The following is a 15,608-nucleotide window of genomic DNA, read 5'->3' on the forward strand; positions in this document are numbered from 1 at the left end:
CTGTGTGCTGTGAGGAGAATCTAAACCAGGGGGACTGAGGAGAGAGAACGTCAGGGGGGTTGTCCTGACAGGAAGAACCGCAGAAGGGACGAAGCACTGGGTGTGAGACACCGCATTTGACACGACGACTGATCAGTGGAAGCGCTGTTGGTTTACGGGCCTAAGGCGGCCACAGTGACGGACCTGTCAGGAGCGTCTACGAGTGAAGAGGGGACGGTGTATGCACACGCATCCCCAGTACAGAGTATGGTGTGTAAGAAGCCGCCCTGGAAACAGAGGGCCGTGAGGTAAAGAAAGTGCGGTATACTGTGGAGGCTGTCAAGTGGACGGCCAGAGAATAAAGCTTGGACCTGTTGCATCCTGAACTTGCCTCCATCTTGTCTCTGTTTCGTCTCTGCGCGGTAAGAAGAGGGACCACCCCCCAGCTCGGCCCTCCGACCCCTACATTTGGCGTAGTCGGCAGGATCGCCGCCGCTAATACATCATCTTCTGTGGCAGGCCTGCCTTAAAGGATGGAGAAGGACTTGGACTGTGCTGCTTGGATTATAAATACCTGTGGATTACAACTGGCTTACCTGTGGATTACAAATTGGGAGCGCTGTGGTGACTCAGTGGTGCTGACAGAAGATCCGGGGCGGCATCAGGTGCTGCGCAAGATGGCGGCATTACTACAGCGCAGGGGAGAGGTCCGGGTGTTTGCAGTCGTGTTGAATGGACTGGGACCCAATCCAATGTACCCCCGTGGACAGCAGGATGTGCCCGGAGGCCGACGCTCCCATGTACTGGACCCTGGCAGATGGGTGGAAAGGCCTGCCGACGCCCCACCCCACAGAAGAAGTGACCCCAAGGGAAAGCTGGGGTGTGGCTGCTTGGTGCCATTTGATTGCTGCCCACCGGACGGTATGAGACGCTGCGGGTGTCGGGGCATCGGCCGCCTGGAGTGGCGATGGCGGTGAGAGAACACGTCCTCCTCGGGTCCCTGGACAAGAAGCGGAGCTGGTGCGGAGCCCGTGTGGAGCCAGAAGGAGCGGCCGCCATTGATACCGGCGGAGAACTACCCCAAGGAGCTCCTGAGCCTGGAGGCTAGGCCCGCTGAACACCGAGTTGGAGAGCGGAGACTGCGGGAGGAGCCGCGTGGTGACGTGGTGGAGACCGCGGCGCCGGGGAAGGTGAGAATTCCCCCGGCTCTGCCGGCAGCTTCACAAGCAGCCCCTATCATTCTGCCACAGCAAGCAGTCTCCAGCATACCGGAAGGTCTGGCTGCAGAGGGCCCTATGGTATATGCGGAGTTGAGCAAGGGCCCTGCCCCCGTCCCTGAGCCGTCCCGCCCGGAGTCATCAGGCCGGAGCTCGTTTGCGGAAGACACGGCTGTGCTCCCTCGGCCGGAAAAAATTCCATCACCAGAACCGGCCATCATTCCGGCCCTGCTGGAAGATTTGGATGCGGCCTACCCTGCGGCCGCGGTTATGCCAGCGTTAGAACCGGCTGCGGCCTGTTTGACAGGCCCTGTAACCCCAGCCCTCAAGGACCTGGCTGTCCCCATCCGCCACTCGGCCCCAGCGGCTGCTGGGCCGCAGATATCATCGGCCGCCTCTGCCCCACGCACTTTTACAGCGAAGTCCCGCCCACCGGACTCTGGGACTGGCACGGCACGCTCCGTTTGGGTCGCGGAGGTGATCAAACAGAAGAAAGTTCAGGAGCAGGAGCTATGGAGCCTGCTCCACTCAAAGGGGGAGGCTGGCATGGCGGTGCAGAGATCACGGGGACGGCTGGTATACACCAACGTCGACAGGGGGTATGGCTTCATCCGTGACTCGACCGGCCAGAAGGTATATGTGAATGTGGCCTCCATACGGCATGGTCGGGCGCTTAAGGAAAGGGACTGGGTTTCCTACTATAAAGAGTACTGCCCCTGCGGGTATTATGTGGTGGCAGGGCTAGCGGAGCCCGAAGGAAGCGAACCCCCGTAAAGAGGACTTGAATGGACACCCTCAGTGTTCCCGGAACTCGACGGCTGTGGGGTCCCTCACTACTGACCGCTAGAAGGTGGATTGAACTGTCAGGAGTTTGCAGCAGGTTATAAGGACAGTTGCGTTTGGAAAAAAAAAAAAAGTTTTGTTGATGTTTATCTGATGCAACTATTTTTCTCTCTTTCTTTCTTCTTTCTATGTTCCTTGTACGTAAATATGTTTGCCTGACAGAACGGGAATACGGAAAAGCGGAGGAGTGTCCTGGTCCAAGGAAGGGGGGAGGACGAAGGGGGTTCTGCAATGTTATGTTGTATTATGTTGGTTTTAAAATGAGCAAAAGAAAACGAAAAAAAAATATATAAAAATGGATACTTGTGCTATTATAAAGTTGTTTAATGTATAATATGCCAAAGTAAAATGCAACAGGTCCGGGTAAGGGAAGGTCTCCGGGACCAAAGGAAAGTGTGAGATCTGGTAGGGATCTAAGAGTTGAGGAGGTCTGGGAGACCGGGACACCGACCATGACATGTAATTGAAAGAAGGGAAAATGCGTTGGAAGACGTGAGAACGACAGCCGTCCTAGGTCAGGTCCCCAACACCACGGACACCCCTGAAGAAGGAAGGCGGGCTTGTAATGATCTGGAAGGTAAGAGACCTCGATCATGGGGTACCAAATAGTGGAAGGTGACAGTAGGGGAGAGTAGGGGAAGGTACACGCCATAGAGAGAATATGGGTGTACCTAACCCAATTTGAAAGACGTTGTCATGTGGCGTGCACGCTGGTGAGTAGCAGTAGGCTGCTCAGAGCATAGTGCTCCCAGTATGGTTCAGCCCCCGCATAGAGTGGGTTTGGCTCAACAGCTGGTCCGACAACAGAATGTAGGTGTAGCTTCAGAACAACGAAGGCAGGGATGACGATTGTCGAGGATGACAATGGACAAAGGAAGGGAGAGTGTAGGGAAGGTGACCGGACGGACGGACTAGTCAGAGTGAAGAAGGAAAGGTTTGCACAGTGTAGGTAGGTGTCAGTTATTACAGTGGGGAAACAGCTAGGAAAGTGTAGTGGACGTGCAGTACCTTGGGTTGATCATTAGATGGCAGGGAGGAGTATGCGCAAAGGACTTGACATCAGCTTAGGGCTTTAGAAACCGTTGGTCATGGGGGGCGGGGTTACAGTGACAGGGGACCGGGAGAGCTATAAATACTGAGGGAGGGTTCCAGAGGGTTCCAGTCCCCAGGGGGAGCTCCAGTGACAGGAGGACTGCGACAGTCTGTGCGCTGTGAGGAGAATCTAAACCAGGGGGACTGAGGAGAGAGAACGTCAGGGGGGTGGTCCTGACAGGAAGAACTGCAGAAGGGACGAGCCACTGGGTGTGAGACACCGTTTTTGACACGACAACTGATCAGTGGAAGCGCTGTTGGTTTACGGGCCTAAGGCGACCACAGTGACGGACCTGTCAGGAGTAGAGTTGAGCGAAACGGGTCGAAAAAATTCAAAAGTCGCGGACTAGGATGAGGTCGGCCACGAGGTCGGCGACTTACGCGCCAAAGTCGCGTTTCAAAAGTTTGTTTTGCGCTCTTATTCAGCCAATCAGGATCCACGGACACTGTGGGCAACGTGATGACATAGGCACGGGTCACCACCATCTTTCAGAAGGGCATGCAAGTGATTGGCTTGCTTTGGTGGGCGTCACAGGGGGTATAAAAGGGCGTGCACGCCGACCGCCATCTTACTTCTGCCGATCTTAGTATAGGGAGAGGTTGCTGCTGATTCTGTAGGGAGAGCGTTAGGCAGGGAAGAAGACAAAAAAACTGCTTCTGCTGCTAGAGATTTGGCATGCACAACACACCAGTCACTGTGTGTGCAGTGCAAGGGGAGGCTATATAGTGGTGTATCAGTGGTGTTGGTTGTTGGGCTGCCTTCTAAGGCTTCCTGACATTCCTGCATTGCTGTTTACCCACTGCTCCGCAAACTGCTTTTTTAAAAGCAATCCCAATTTTTTTTTTTTGTCCTGCTGAGAAGACAAAAAAACTGCTTCTGCTGCTAGCAATTTGACCTGCACAACACACCAGTCACTGTGTGTGCAGTGCAAGGGGAGGCTATATAGTGGTGTATCAGTGGTGTTGGTTGTAGGGCTGCCTTCTAAGGCTTCCTGACATTCCTGCATTGCTGTTTACCCACTGCTCCGCAAACTGCTTTTTTAAAAGCAATCCAATCTCCCTTATCCTCTAGTCACTTTTGTCACAGCTGTGCCATTGAGCCTGTCACATAGCACTCAGATATTCATTGGGTCTCACACAATCCAAAAGTGTCCAGTGTCCAAAAGTGTGTGCAGAGATTCAAAATCTCCCTTATCCTCTAGTCACTTTGGTCACAGCTGTGCCATCGAGCCTGTCACATAGCGCTCAGATATCAGTGGGCCTCACACAATCCAAAAGTGTCCATCCAGTGTCCAAAAGTGTGTGCAGAGATTCAAAATCTCCCTTATCCTCTAGTCACTTTGGTCACAGCTGTGCCATCGAGCCTGTCACATAGCGCTCAGATATCAGTGGGCCTCACACAATCCAAAAGTGTCCATCCAGTGTCCAAAAGTGTGTGCAGAGATTCAAAATCTCCCTTATCCTCTAGTCACTTTTGTCACAGCTGTGCCATCGAGCCTGTCACATAGCGCTCAGATATTCATTGGGCCTCACACAATCCAAAAGTGTCCAGTGTCCAAAAGTGTGTGCAGACATTCAAAATCTCCCTTATCCTCTAGTCACTTTGGTCACAGCTGTGCCATCGAGCCTGTCACATAGCGCTCAGATATCAGTGGGCCTCACACAATCCAAAAGTGTCCATCCAGTGTCCAAAAGTGTGTGCAGAGATTCAAAATCTCCCTTATCCTCTAGTCACTTTGGTCACAGCTGTGCCATCGAGCCTGTCACATAGCGCTCAGATATTCATTGGGCCTCACACAATCCAAAAGTGTCCAGTGTCCAAAAGTGTGAGCAGAGATTCAAAATCTCCCTTATCCTGTAGTCATTTTGGTCACAGCTGTGCCATCGAGCCTGTCACATAGCGCTCAGATATCAGTGGGCCTCACACAATCCAAAAGTGTCCATCCAGTGTCCAAAAGTGTGTGCAGAGATTCAAAATCTACGTTATCCTCTAGTCACTTTGGTCACAGCTGTGCAATCGAGCCTGTCACATAGCGCTCAGATATCAGTGGGCCTCACACAATCCAAAAGTGTCCATCCAGTGTCCAAAAGTGTGTGCAGAGATTCAAAATCTCCCTTATCCTCTAGTCACTTTTGTCACAGCTGTGCCATCGAGCCTGTGACATAGCGCTCAGATATTCATTGGGCCTCACACAATCCAAAAGTGTCCAGTGTCCAAAAGTGTGTGCAGAGATTTAAAATCTCCCTTATCCTCTAGTCACTTTGGTCACAGCTGTGCCATCGAGCCTGTCACATAGCGCTCAGATATCAGTGGGCCTCACACAATCCAAAAGTGTCCATCCAGTGTCCAAAAGTGTGTGCAGAGATTCAAAATCTCCCTTATCCTCTAGTCACTTTGGTCACAGCTATGCCATCGAGCCTGTCACATAGCGCTCAGATATCAGTGGGCCTCACACAATCCAAAAGTGTCCATCCAGTGTCCAAAAGTGTGTGCAGAGATTCAAAATCTCCCTTATCCTCTAGTCACTTTGGCCACAGCTGTGCCATCGAGCCTGTCACATTGCGCTCAGATATCAGTGGGCCTCACACAATCCAAAAGTGTCCATCCAGTGTCCAAAAGTGTGTGCAGAGATTCAATATCTCCCTTATCCTCTAGTCACTTTTGTCACAGCTGTGCCATCGAGCCTGTCACATAGCGCTCAGATATTCATTGGGCCTCACACAATCCAAAAGTGTCCAGTGTCCAAAAGTGTGTGCAGAGTTTCAAAATCTCCCTTATCCTCTAGTCACTTTGGTCACAGCTGTGCCATCGAGCCTGTCACATAGCGCTCAGATATCAGTGGGCCTCACACAATCCAAAAGTGTCCATCCAGTGTTCAAAAGTGTGTGCAGAGATTCAAAATCTCCCTTATCCTCTAGTCTCTTTGGTCACAGCTGTGCCATTGAGCCTGTCACATAGCGCTCAGATATCAGTGGGCCTCACACAATCCAAAAGTGTCCATCCAGTGTCCAAAAGTGTGTGCAGAGATTCAATATCTCCCTTATCCTCTAGTCACTTTGGTCACAGCTGTGCCATCGAGCCTGTCACATAGCGCTCAGATATCAGTGGGCCTCACACAATCCAAAAGTGTCCAGTGTCCAAAAGTGTGTGCAGAGATTCAAAATCTCCCTTATCCTCTAGTCACTTTCGTCACAGCTGTGCCATCGAGCCTGTCACATAGCGCTCAGATATTCATTGGGCCTCACACAATCCAAAAGTGTCCAGTGTCCAAAAGTGTGTGCAGAGATTCAAAATCTCCCTTTTCCTCTAGTCACTTGGGTCACAGCTGTGCCATCGAGCCTGTCACATAGTGCTCAGATATCAGTGGTCCTCACACAATCCAAAAGTGTCCATCCAGTGTCCAAAAGTGTGTGCAGAGATTCAAAATCTCCCTTATCCTCTAGTCACTTTGGTCACAGCTGTGCCATCGAGCCTGTCACATAGCGCTCAGATATCAGTGGGCCTCACACAATCCAAAAGTGTCCATCCAGTGTCCAAAAGTGTATGCAGAGATTCAATATCTCCCTTATCCTCTAGTCACTTTGGTCACAGCTGTGCCATCGAGCCTGTCACATAGCGCTCAGATATCAGTGGGCCTCACACAATCCAAAAGTGTCCATCCAGTGTCCAAAAGTGTGTGCAGAGATTCAAAATCTCCCTTATCCTCTAGTCACTTTGGTCACAGCTGTGCCATCGAGCCTGTCACATAGCGCTCAGATATCAGTGGGCCTCACACAATGCAAAAGTGTCCATCCAGTGTCCAAAAGTGTGTGCAGAGATTCAATATCTCCCTTATCCTCTAGTCACTTTGGTCACAGCTGTGCCATCGAGCCTGTCACATAGCGCTCAGATATCAGTGGGCCTCACACAATCGAAAAGTGTCCATCCAGTGTCCAAAAGTGTGTGCAGAGATTCAAAATCTCCCTTATCCTCTAGTCACTTTTGTCACAGCTGTGCCATCGAGCCTGTCACATAGCGCTCAGATATTCATTGGGCCTCACACAATCCAAAAGTGTCCAGTGTCCAAAAGTGTGTGCAGAGTTTCAAAATCTCCCTTATCCTCTAGTCACTTTGGTCACAGCTGTGCCATCGAGCCTGTCACATAGCGCTCAGATATCAGTGGGCCTCACACAATCCAAAAGTGTCCATCCAGTGTCCAAAAGTGTGTGCAGAGATTCAAAATCTCCCTTATCCTCTAGTCACTTTGGTCACAGCTGTGCCATCGAGCCTGTCACATAGCGCTCAGATATCAGTGGGCCTCACACAATCCAAAAGTGTCCATCCAGTGTCCAAAAGTGTGTGCAGAGATTCAATACCTCCCTTATCCTCTAGTCACTTTGGTCACAGCTGTGCCATCGAGCCTGTCACATAGCGCTCAGATATCAGTGGGCCTCACACAATCCAAAAGTGTCCAGTGTCCAAAAGTGTGTGCAGAGATTCAAAATCTCCCTTATCCTCTAGTCACTTTTGTCACAGCTGTGCCATCGAGCCTGTCACATAGCGCTCAGATATTCATTGGGCCTCACACAATCCAAAAGTGTCCAGTGTCCAAAAGTGTGTGCAGAGATTCAAAATCTCCCTTATCCTCTAGTCACTTTTGTCACAGCTGTGCCATCGAGCCTGTCACATAGCGCTCAGATATCAGTGGGTCTCACACAATCCAAAAGTGTCCATCCAGTGTCCAAAAGTGTGTGCAGAGATTCAATATCTCCCTTATCCTCTAGTCACTTTGGTCACAGCTGTGCCATCGAGCCTGTCACATAGCGCTCAGATATCAGTGGGCCTCACACAATCCAAAAGTGTCCAGTGTCCAAAAGTGTGTGCAGAGATTCAAAATCTCCCTTATCCTCTAGTCACTTTGGTCACAGCTGTGCCATCGAGCCTGTCACATAGCGCTCAGATATCAGTGGGCCTCACACAATCCAAAAGTGTCCATCCAGTGTCCAAAAGTGTGTGCAGAGATTCAAAATCTCCCTTATCCTCTAGTCACTTTGGTCACAGCTGTGCCATCGAGCCTGTCACATAGCGCTCAGATATCAGTGGGCCTCACACAATCCAAAAGTGTCCATCCAGTGTCCAAAAGTGTGTGCAGAGATTCAAAATCTCCCTTATCCTCTAGTCACTTTGGCCACAGCTGTGCCATCGAGCCTGTCACATAACGCTCAGATATCAGTGGGCCTCACACAATCCAAAAGTGTCCATCCAGTGTCCAAAAGTGTGTGCAGAGATTCAATATCTCCCTTATCCTCTAGTCACTTTTGTCACAGCTGTGCCATCGAGCCTGTCACATAGCGCTCAGATATTCATTGGGCCTCACACAATCCAAAAGTGTCCAGTGTCCAAAAGTGTGTGCAGAGTTTCAAAATCTCCCTTATCCTCTAGTCACTTTGGTCACAGCTGTGCCATCGAGCCTGTCACATAGCGCTCAGATATCAGTGGGCCTCACACAATCCAAAAGTGTCCATCCAGTGTTCAAAAGTGTGTGCAGAGATTCAAAATCTCCCTTATCCTCTAGTCACTTTGGTCACAGCTGTGCCATCGAGCCTGTCACATAGCGCTCAGATATCAGTGGGCCTCACACAATCCAAAAGTGTCCATCCAGTGTCCAAAAGTGTGTGCAGAGATTCAAAATCTCCCTTATCCTCTAGTCACTTTTGTCACAGCTGTGCCATCGAGCCTGTCACATAGCGCTCAGATATTCATTGGGCCTCACACAATCCAAAAGTGTCCAGTGTCCAAAAGTGTGTGCAGAGATTCAAAATCTCCCTTATCCTGTAGTCACTTTGGTCACAGCTGTGCCATCGAGCCTGTCACATAGCGCTCAGATATCAGTGGGCCTCACACAATCCAAAAGTGTCCATCCAGTGTCCAAAAGTGTGTGCAGAGATTCAAAATCTCCCTTATCCTCTAGTCACTTTGGTCACAGCTGTGCAATCGAGCCTGTCACATAGCGCTCAGATATCAGTGGGCCTCACACAATCCAAAAGTGTCCATCCAGTGTCCAAAAGTGTGTGCAGAGATTCAAAATCTCCCTTATCCTCCAGTCACTTTTGTCACAGCTGTGCCATCGAGCCTGTGACATAGCGCTCAGATATTCATTGGGCCTCACACAATCCAAAAGTGTCCAGTGTCCAAAAGTGTGTGCAGAGATTCAAAATCTCCCTTATCCTCTAGTCACTTTGGTCACAGCTGTGCCATCAAGCCTGTCACATAGCGCTCAGATATCAGTGGGCCTCACACAATCCAAAAGTGTCCAGTGTCCAAAAGTGTGTGCAGAGATTCAAAATCTCCCTTATCCTCTAGTCACTTTTGTCACAGCTGTGCCATCGAGCCTGTCACATAGCGCTCAGATATTCATTGGGCCTCACACAATCCAAAAGTGTCCAGTGTCCAAAAGTGTGTGCAGAGATTCAAAATCTCCCTTATCCTCTAGTCACTTTGGTCACAGCTGTGCCATCGAGCCTGTCACATAGCGCTCAGATATCAGTGGGCCTCACACAATCCAAAAGTGTCCATCCAGTGTCCAAAAGTGTGTGCAGAGATTCAAAATCTCCCTTATCCTCTAGTCACTTTGGTCACAGCTGTGCCATCAAGCCTGTCACATAGCGCTCAGATATCAGTGGGCCTCACACAATCCAAAAGTGTCCATCCAGTGTCCAAAAGTGTGTGCAGAGATTCAATATCTCCCTTATCCTCTAGTCACTTTTGTCACAGCTGTGCCATCGAGCCTGTCACATAGCGCTCAGATATTCATTGGGCCTCACACAATCCAAAAGTGTCCAGTGTCCAAAAGTGTGTGCAGAGTTTCAAAATCTCCCTTATCCTCTAGTCACTTTGGTCACAGCTGTGCCATCGAGCCTGTCACATAGCGCTCAGATATCAGTGGGCCTCACACAATCCAAAAGTGTCCATCCAGTGTTCAAAAGTGTGTGCAGAGATTCAAAATCTCCCTTATCCTCTAGTCACTTTGGTCACAGCTGTGCCATCGAGCCTGTCACATAGCGCTCAGATATCAGTGGGCCTCACACAATCCAAAAGTGTCCATCCAGTGTCCAAAAGTGTGTGCAGAGTTTCAAAATCTCCCTTATCCTCTAGTCACTTTTGTCACAGCTGTGCCATCGAGCCTGTCACATAGCGCTCAGATATTCATTGGGCCTCACACAATCCAAAAGTGTCCAGTGTCCAAAAGTGTGTGCAGAGATTCAAAATCTCCCTTATCCTGTAGTCACTTTGGTCACAGCTGTGCCATCGAGCCTGTCACATAGCACTCAGATATCAGTGGGCCTCACACAATCCAAAAGTGTCCATCCAGTGTCCAAAAGTGTGTGCAGAGATTCAAAATCTCCCTTATCCTCTAGTCACTTTGGTCACAGCTGTGCAATCGAGCCTGTCACATAGCGCTCAGATATCAGTGGGCCTCACACAATCCAAAAGTGTCCATCCAGTGTCCAAAAGTGTGTGCAGAGATTCAAAATCTCCCTTATCCTCCAGTCACTTTTGTCACAGCTGTGCCATCGAGCCTGTGACATAGCGCTCAGATATTCATTGGGCCTCACACAATCCAAAAGTGTCCAGTGTCCAAAAGTGTGTGCAGAGATTCAAAATCTCCCTTATCCTCTAGTCACTTTGGTCACAGCTGTGCCATCAAGCCTGTCACATAGCTCTCAGATATCAGTGGGCCTCACACAATCCAAAAGTGTCCATCCAGTGTCCAAAAGTGTGTGCAGAGATTCAAAATCTCCCTTATCCTCTAGTCACTTTGGTCACAGCTGTGCCATCGAGCCTGTCACATAGCGCTCAGATATCAGTGGGCCTCACACAATGCAAAAGTGTCCATCCAGTGTCCAAAAGTGTGTGCAGAGATTCAATATCTCCCTTATCCTGTAGTCACTTTGGTCACAGCTGTGCCATCGAGCCTGTCACATAGCGCTCAGATATCAGTGGGCCTCACATAATCCAAAAGTGTCCATCCAGTGTCCAAAAGTGTGTGCAGAGATTCAAAATCTCCCTTATCCTCTAGTCACTTTTGTCACAGCTGTGCCATCGAGCCTGTCACATAGCGCTCAGATATTCATTGGGCCTCACACAATCCAAAAGTGTCCAGTGTCCAAAAGTGTGTGCAGAGATTCAAAATCTCCCTTATCCTCTAGTCACTTTGGTCACAGCTGTGCCATCGAGCCTGTCACATAGCGCTCAGATATCAGTGGGCCTCACACAATCCAAAAGTGTCCATCCAGTGTCCAAAAGTGTGTGCAGAGATTCAAAATCTCCCTTATCCTCTAGTCACTTTTGTCACAGCTGTGCCATCGAGCCTGTCACATAGCGCTCAGATATCAGTGGGCCTCACACAATGCAAAAGTGTCCATCCAGTGTCCAAAAGTGTGTGCAGAGATTCAATATCTCCCTTATCCTGTAGTCACTTTGGTCACAGCTGTGCCATCGAGCCTGTCACATAGCGCTCAGATATCAGTGGGCCTCACATAATCCAAAAGTGTCCATCCAGTGTCCAAAAGTGTGTGCAGAGATTCAAAATCTCCCTTATCCTCTAGTCACTTTTGTCACAGCTGTGCCATCGAGCCTGTCACATAGCGCTCAGATATTAATTGTGCCTCACACAATCCAAAAGTGTCCAGTGTCCAAAAGTGTGTGCAGAGATTCAAAATCTCCCTTATCCTCTAGTCACTTTGGTCACAGCTGTGCCATCGAGCCTGTCACATAGCGCTCAGATATCAGTGGGCCTCACACAATCCAAAAGTGTCCATCCAGTGTCCAAAAGTGTGTGCAGAGATTCAAAATCTCCCTTATCCTCTAGTCACTTTGGTCACAGCTGTGCCATCGAGCCTGTCACATAGCGCTCAGATATCAGTGGGCCTCACACAATCCAAAAGTGTCCAGTGTCCACAAGTGTCTGCAGAAATTCAAAATCTCCCCTGTCCTATAGACACCTTGTACCTTGTTTTACATTACTATATAGTTTGTTGGATTTTGTCTACATTTCTACCAAAAATGTGGAAGGCTGGTGGAAGAGGCCGTGGAATTGGGCGGGGGTTGGCAGCTGGTAATGATGGTGTTGGTGGTGGATCTGATGGTAGTGGCAAGAGCAAAATAGGACCGAATGCAGGATGTGCTGACCCTGCGTCATCGTCTGGCTACATAAGGCCTCGAACGCTTAGTTTTCTAGGAGTTGGCAAACCGCTTTTAAAGCCAGAGCATCAGGAAAAAGTTTTGTCTTACATTGCTGACTCAGCCTCCAGCTCTATCGCCTCCTCTTCTTCAGTTGTAAAAAGTAAAAGCACTGAGTCGTCATTGGAGGCTCATGTTCATGAACCACACCTTTCCTTGTGTCCTTCACCCCAACCAAGATTGAAGGATGACGCAGGCCATACTACTGATTACTCCATGGAGCTGTTTTCACATACCATGCCTGGATTATCAAGTCAAATGGTGAATTACCCAGGCCAAGATGAATCTGACATGGAGTGCACTGATGCACAGCCGCTGATGGATGATTCTGCTGGTACATTCACTCAGAGCACTACATTGTCCTCGCAGTGTACAGAGCCAGATTCTGACCCTGATGAGACTCAGGTGCCCCTTCCCGCACACTATACCACCATACACGGTGACACAGAGGAAGGTGCACATGACATAGAAGAGGAGGTGATGGATGACCCAGTTGTTGACCCAGATTGGCATCCATTGGGGGAAGAGGGTGCTGCTTCCAATAGCTCAGATGAGGAGCATCCACAGCAGACATCGACATCGCAACAGCTGTTATCTGGCAGGCCCGGAGCACTCCAAAGACAGGTTCCAAACATCAAAAGAGTTGCTGGACAGCTTGTCCAGAGGGTCAAAAGATCACAGCGTGCTAGGCCGCAAAATGTCTGCCAAAGTAGGAAGAGTGCAGTGTGGCACTTTTTTGAACAAAATCCTCATGATCAGGCCAAGGTTATCTGTAAGAAGTGCGCAAAGACCTTTAGCCGAGGGAAAAATCTGAAAAATTTGAATACCAGTTGCATGCTTAGACATTTAACCAGCATGCACTTGCAAGCGTGGACACAACACCAAACCTCAAGTGCCACATGTGCAACTGATCACAACGAAGGTAGTCAGCAATGCTACATTGTTTCCCCCACTGTAAGCCCACCAGTTAGCACAGCAGCAAATGTTGAGGTGTCGTTGCAAGACCACAGCAGTCAGGGAATCCCACTGTTATATCAACGAAAGACTGATTCTAGGCCATCAGAAAGAACACCAACTCCATCACCATCATCAACCCTCTCTCAGTCCGCCCTGTCCACCGCTACTTCCACCATATGCAGCTCTCAAGTCCAGCTCACCCTCCCAGACACTATGAGTAGGTCAAGAAAGTACTCAGTCTCTCATCCGCGTACACTGGGTTTGAACGCCCACATTGCCAAACTAATCTCGTTTGAGATGATGCCCTTTCGGTTGGTGGAAAGCACAGCTTTCCGCGAACTCATGGCCTATGCAGTACCACGCTATGACCTACCCAGTCACCACTTCTTCTCTCGCAAAGCCATCCCAGCCCTCCACCATCATGTGAAAGATTGCATTGTCCATGCACTCAAGCAGTCAGTGAGCGGAAAGGTGCACCTCACAACTGATGCATGGTCCAGTCGGCATGGCCAGGGCCGTTACGTGTCCATCACTGCGCACTGGGTTAATGTGGTGGATGCAGGGTCCACAGGGGACAGCGGTGGTGGGACAGTGCTGCCTAGCCCACGGTATAGGAAACAGTTGGCTGTAGGCGTTCGACCCTCCTCCTCCTCCTCCTCTTCCAGAAGCGAAAGCTCGTCCACAGAGCGCAGTCGTACGAGCACTCCATCTGCAGCTGCCACTGTTGCACACGATGTGTCCCCCTATCGAGCAGCTAGTGGAAAGCGTCAGCAGGCTGTGTTGCAGATGATGTGTTTGGGCGACAGACACACCGCCGAGGTGCTGGCCGAGTACTTGAAGCGACAAACTGAGTCATGGCTGGGCAGTGTACATCTTGAGGCAGGCAAGGTAGTTAGTGATAACGGCCGTAATTTTGTGGCAGCCATAGCCCTTTCAAAACTCAGACACATACCTTGCTTGGCTCACACCTTGAACCTGGTGGTGCAGTGCTTCCTCAAAAATTATCCGGAGTTAACGGCCCTGCTCCAGAAGGTGCAAAGACTGTGCGCGCACATCCGCCGGTCGCCTGTACACTCCGTTCGTATGCAGAAGCTGCAGCGATTGCTCCACCTTCCCAACCACCGCCTCATTATCGACATTGCAACAAGGTGGAACTCCACCCTGCACATGGTGGAGCGGCTGTGCGAGCAGAGGCAGGCCATAATGCATTTGTGGGAGGATACACGGCCAGGCACTTTGAGAGCAGACATGGAGTTGACAGGTGTGCAGTGGTCGAAGCTGAAAGACCTTTGTAAACTCCTTCAGTGTTTTGAGGAATGCACACGGCTGGTAAGCGCAGACGACGCCATCCTAAGCATGAGCATCCCACTTATGCGTCTGCTCATGCAAACTTTGACGCACCTTAAGGAGCAGGCGTCTGCAGCCAATGTTGATGAGGAGGAAGAGGAGGAGGGAATCCTTGATGACATTCAGCCATTGTCTGCTCAGGGACCTCTCCTGGACGAGGTGGAGGAAGAAGGGGAGGAGGAGGATGATGATGGGGATGATTACTTAGGGGAGGAGGATGCATCTCGTGGGGCAAGTGAAAATGTTGGCGTGGCAAGGTCTGGTACAGGGTTTGTGCGTGACTGGAGGGATGTGGATTTGCTAGAAAGTGCTTCTCCACCCAGCACTCGCAGTGCATCATTGACACCGGGAACATTGGCCCACATGTCAGATTATGCCTTGCGGATCCTAAAAAGGGACCCCCCGCATTGCCAAAATGATGAACGATGACGACTACTGGTTGGCCAGCATCCTGGATCCACGCTATAAAGGCAAATTACAAAACATCATGCCACAGGAGAACCTTGACCTAATATTGGCTAATAAACAAGCAACTCTGGTAAATCGGTTGCTTGAGGCATTCCCAGCACACAGCAGCGGTGATGGTTCTCACACGAGCCGTACGGGCCGGGGGCAGCTTGGCAGAGGTGTTCGTGGTGCACACAGCAGAAGTGGCGTTGGAGACAGGGGTTTCATGACAATGTTGTGGACTGATTTTTCAAATACCGCTCACACAACTGGTAATACTGCATCGATGGAAAGTGACAGGAGACAGCAGTTGTCAACTATGGGTACAAACTACTTTTCCTCCCATATTGATGTTCTCCCACACAGGTCATTCCCCTTTGACTATTGGGCCGCTAAACTGGACACCTGGCCTGAATTGGCCCAATATGCCTTACAGGAGCTCGCTTGCCCAGCTGCAAGTGTGCTATCGGAAAGAGTCTTCAGTGCAGCTGGATCAATCCTGA

The 15,608-nt window shown here is 50.1% G+C and overlaps 1 long non-coding RNA gene across 1 annotated transcript in view; it reads right to left on the reverse strand.

Moving 5' to 3' along the window:
• Positions 1 to 15,608, reverse strand: part of LOC141052021 (uncharacterized) — a 104,201-nt gene that overhangs the window by 71,805 nt on the left and 16,788 nt on the right. The gene's annotated exons all lie outside the window — the stretch shown is intronic.

The sequence above is a fragment of the Dendrobates tinctorius genome, unplaced genomic scaffold, assembly GCF_039654945.1.
Source record: "Dendrobates tinctorius isolate UK_male_01 unplaced genomic scaffold, ASM3965494v1 ptg000158l, whole genome shotgun sequence".
Taxonomy (NCBI): domain Eukaryota; kingdom Metazoa; phylum Chordata; class Amphibia; order Anura; family Dendrobatidae; genus Dendrobates; species Dendrobates tinctorius.